Below are 4,900 nucleotides of genomic sequence, written 5' to 3'. Positions count from 1 at the left end.
GACATCTGGTAATCTCTGGAGCTAGTTGTTATAGTTATCTCTGGTTAGAGCTTTTTCCTCAGGTGATTATGTTAGCCTCTATCAGCAGACATGGGAGACTAGCTCTCTCCTTAGTTTCAGTGTTCAGAGTACTCTCTGCATGCAAGCTCTGCTCTTGGGGGGAAGGTGCCCAGATATTTGGTGTTCGAACCTGCCTCCTGGCAGAAGTTGTGTTCCCCTCACCAGAGGTCTTAAGATCCCGTGGAGGGTCCTGTGAGGACCTTGGGGGTGTCTGGAAACTCCTTGCACAAGGCACCCCGGTGCTGGAGTGGATCAGAAGGGACTTGTGCCCCTGATCAGACCGGGTTATCTGCTTCCTTAATTGATGCAGTCTCAGGTCCCGTGAGATTGGTTTGGAGCAGACTCTGTGTTCCACTCACCAGAGGTCTTAGGATTCCATGGGGGATCCTGTGTGGATCCTTGTGGGTGTCCAGAGACTCAGCGGACAAGGAAACCCGGTGCTACAGTGGACCGGAAGGGACTTGTGCTCCTCTAGTTCTCCTTCTTACTTGCTTTGTCAAAATCTATACTTCACAGCTCATGTCCACTTATAAGTGGGAACATGGCATGTTCATCTTTCTGGGTCTGGGAAACCATGCTAGGGTTAAGTTTTTCTAGTTCCAAATTCTATTCTGTCATTTTTTAATCATTTTATTTGATTGCATTTTCAGATGATCTCCCCCTTCTTGGTTACCGCTCTACCAACACCCCATCCCATCCCCAATCATCCCCTCACCTTTGTGTATATGAGGGTTCTCATAGACCCACTCACCCATGCCCACCTCACCCCTCTAGCATCACCCTATGCTGGAACATGAAGCCTCCCTCTCTTCTCACTGATGTCACATAAGACCATCCTCTGCTTCATATGTATACGTATATTTGACTCCTTCCATGGACACCCTTTGGTTGGTGGCTTAACCCTTAGGAGAGCTCTGTGGTCCAGTTAGTTGATATTGTTCTTATTATTGGGTTGCAATAATAAGAACCCCTTTGCTTACTTCAGTCATTCCCATATCTCTTCCACTGAGATCCCATGACTAAGTCCGACAGTTGTATCTAAGTATTTGTATCTGTGTTGGTCATGTGCTGGTAGAACCTCCCAGGAAACAGCCATATTTGGCTCCTGTTCGCAAGTACTTTTTGTCATCAGCAATACTGTGGAAGTTTGGTGGCTGCAGATGATATGGATCTCTAGGTAAGGTTGTCTCTGAATGGCTTATCCTTCAGTCTCTATTTCAATTTCTTTCCCTGCCTTTCCTTTGAGCAGGAACATTTCTAGGTTCACATTTTTGAGATGTATAGGTGGCACCATCCATCTGGATGGATGAACTGGATGTTGTGCCTCTCTCCAGGAGGTTGTCTCTACACTTTGTATCTCCCTTTGTTGAGTATTTTGACTAAAGTCATCATCATTAGCTCCTGACAACCTCTCAATGTTCGCAGGTTCGAACACCAAATATCTGGGCACCTTCCCCCCAAGAGCAGAGCTTGCATGCAGAGAGTACTCTGAACACTGAAACTAAGGAGAGAGCTAGTCTCCCACTAACAGAATCCTACTAACAGAAATCAAGACCACTCACCATCATCAGAACGCAGCACTCCCACCCCACCTAGTCCTGGGCACCCCAACACAACCGAAGAGAGGCATGGGTGAATGACTACCTCAGTTCCACATCCCCCTCTGCTATGTTTCTATGCAATTTCCTGATCCTCTGAACCCCTGTGTTGTACCTGTTGCTGCCCCCCATTTTCTCTCTCCCTCCTCTCTCCCTTGGTGGTCCCTTTCTCGGTCTAGCTCATGTGGTTATTTTGTTCCCACTTCTATGCAGGACTGAAGCATCTGCACTCTCCTCTTCCTACTTCTAAGTTGCATATGGCTTGTGGAGTATATCATGGGTATTCTGAGTTTTCAGGCTAAAATCCAATTAACAGTGAATACATATTATGAATATTCTTTTGTTTCTGTGTTACTTCACACACGATATCCATTTGACTGAGAATTCCATGAAGTCTTTGTTTCTAATAGCTTGATAGTAATCTGTTTGTGTAAATGTACCACAATTTCTGTATTCCTTCTTTGGTTGGGGGACATCTTGGTTGTTTCAAGCTTCTGAATATAATAAATAAGACTGCTATAATGATAGAGAAGCAGATCTTACTACAAAAGCCTGTGCTCAACAAAACTTGAATATCTAGAAAAAAAGGGATGATTTTCTAGACAGATACCAACTACTAAAGTTAAGTTAGGATCAGATAAACCACTTAAACAGTACCATAATTATAAAGAAAAAGAAGCAGCCATTAAATGTCTCCCAGCCAAAAAACAACAACAACAACAACAACAACAAAAACAGGACCAAGTTGGTTTAGTGCAGAATTCTATCTGTCCCTCAAAGAACACCTAATCCAATACTTCTAAAATTATTTCATAAAATAGAAATAGAAGGAATATTACCCAATATATGCTATGAAGCCAAATTTATACTGATACCTAAATTACACAAAGACCCAATAAAGTAAGAAAATTTCAGACCAATTTACCATGTTAATATCAATCCAAAAATACTCAATAAAATTCTCACAATTTGCCGGGCGTGGTGGTGCACGCCTTTAATCCCAGCACTCGGGAGGCAGAGGCAGGNGGATTTCTGAGTTCGAGGCCAGCCTGGTCTACAAAGTGAGTGCCAGGACAGCCAGGGCTACACAGAGAAACCCTGTCTCGAAAAAACAAACAAACAAAAAAATTCTCACAATTTGAATCAAAAAAGAAATCAATCCCATCATCCCCTATGACTAAGTGGGCTTCATCCCTGTGATGCACAGATGGTCCAATATAAGAAAATCCATCAACTTAATTATGTAAACAAACTCAAACGGGAAAAAAAAACCACAACACCATCCTATCAGATGCTACCAAAGCCTTTGTCAAAGCACAAAACCCCTTCATGTTAAAAGTACTGGAAAGATCAGGAATTCAAAGTCTAGATCTAAATATAATAAGTGCAATATACAGAAAACCAGGAGCCAATATCAAAGTAAATGGAGATAATCTTGAAACAATCCCACTAAAATCAGGGACAAGACAAGGCTGCCCAGTCTCTCCATGTCTATTCAATATATTACTCAGAGTTCTAGCCACAGCAATTAGGCAACAAAAGATAATCAAAGGGGTACGAATTGGAAAGAAGAAAGTCATGGTATCACTATTTACACATGATATGATAGTACACATAAGCATCCCCAAAATTCCACAAGATGGCCCTTGCAGCAAATAAACAACTTTAACAATGAGGTTGGATATAATATTAACTCACATCAGTAGCCTCCAACTACTCAAAGGATAAATGGGCTGAAAAAGAAATTATGGAGAAGATACCCTTCACAACAGTCACAAATAATATAGAATGTCTTGACGTGACTCTAACCAAGCAAGTGAAATATCTGTATAACACGAAATTCAAATCTCTGAAGAAAGAAATCAAAGAAGACCACAGAAGATGGAAAGATCTCCCATTCTCATGGATTGGTAGGATTAATAAGTAAAAATGGGCATCTTATCCAAGCCAATTTACAAATTCAACACCCATCAAAATACCAATTCAATTCTTCACACATATAGAAAGAGTAATTCTCAAATTCATCTGGATTAAAATAAACAAAAAATAAACAACAACAAAACAGCACAACAAAAAAATCATTATCAGCAATAGAAGAACTTCTGGGTGGAATCATCATGCTGGACTTCAAGCTGTACAATGGAGGAATAGGGATAAAAACTGCATGTTATTGATACGGACAGGCAGGTAGATCAAAGGAAAAAAAGTGAAGACCCAGAAATGAGCCCATACACCTATGGTTACTTGATCTTTGACAAAGAAGCCAAAATCATTCAGTGGGGAAAAAAAAAAAAGAATTTTCAAAAAATGGTGGTTGTTAAACTTGTAGTTGGCATGTAAAAGAATGAAAGTTGATCCATCCTTAACTTCTTGTACAAAGCTCAAATCCAAGTGGATCAAGGGCCTCCACATAACACCAGGTTTATTGAATCATATACGAGAGAAATGAAGAAAGAAAATTGAACACACTGGCACAGAGGAAATTTTCATGAACAATACACCAATGGCTAATGCTTCAAGATCAAAAATTGACAAATTGAACCTCTCAAATTGGAAAAGGTTCTCTAAGGCAAAGGACAAAATCAATAGGACAAATGGCAAACCACAGATTGTGAAAAGACCTTTCTCAACCCTACATCAGATAGAAGGCTGATATCCAAAATATCTAATAAAAAATTGTTTAAAAAAATACAAGTTAGACTCCAGAAAACAAAATAACACTATTTAAAATGGGGTACAGAGCTAAACAAAGGCTACTCAATTGAGGAATATCAAATGGATATTCAACATCCTTAGTCATCAGGGAAATGCAAATCAAACAACCTTGAGAATCTACCTCACACCAATCAGAATGGCTAAAATCAAATACTCAGGGTAGAGAAGATGCTGGGTAGGATTTGGAGAAAGAGGAACACTCCTCCATTGCTGGAGGGACTGCCAGCTGGTAAAACCACTTTGGAAATCAGTCTGATGGTTCCTTGGAAAAATGGAAATAGTTCTACCTGACAACCCATCTATACCACCACTGGGCCTATACACAAATGTTGTACATTTATGTCATTTTTAAACATTTGAGTAAAAAAAATAAATTAAAAAAATAAAAAAGAGTTGAGTAATACAGCTCAGTGTAAAATTTTCACTTTTTATTTATTTTTTTTAATTTTTAATATTTTTATTACATATTTTCCTCAATTACATTTCCAATGCTATCCCAAAAGTCCCCCATAGCGCCCCCCACTTCC

Source organism: Mus caroli, unplaced genomic scaffold (assembly GCF_900094665.2).
Source record: "Mus caroli unplaced genomic scaffold, CAROLI_EIJ_v1.1 scaffold_13979_1, whole genome shotgun sequence".
Lineage (NCBI taxonomy): Eukaryota > Metazoa > Chordata > Mammalia > Rodentia > Muridae > Mus > Mus caroli.
The sequence above is the reverse complement of the archived record's forward strand: the minus strand, read 5'-3'. Positions refer to the sequence as shown.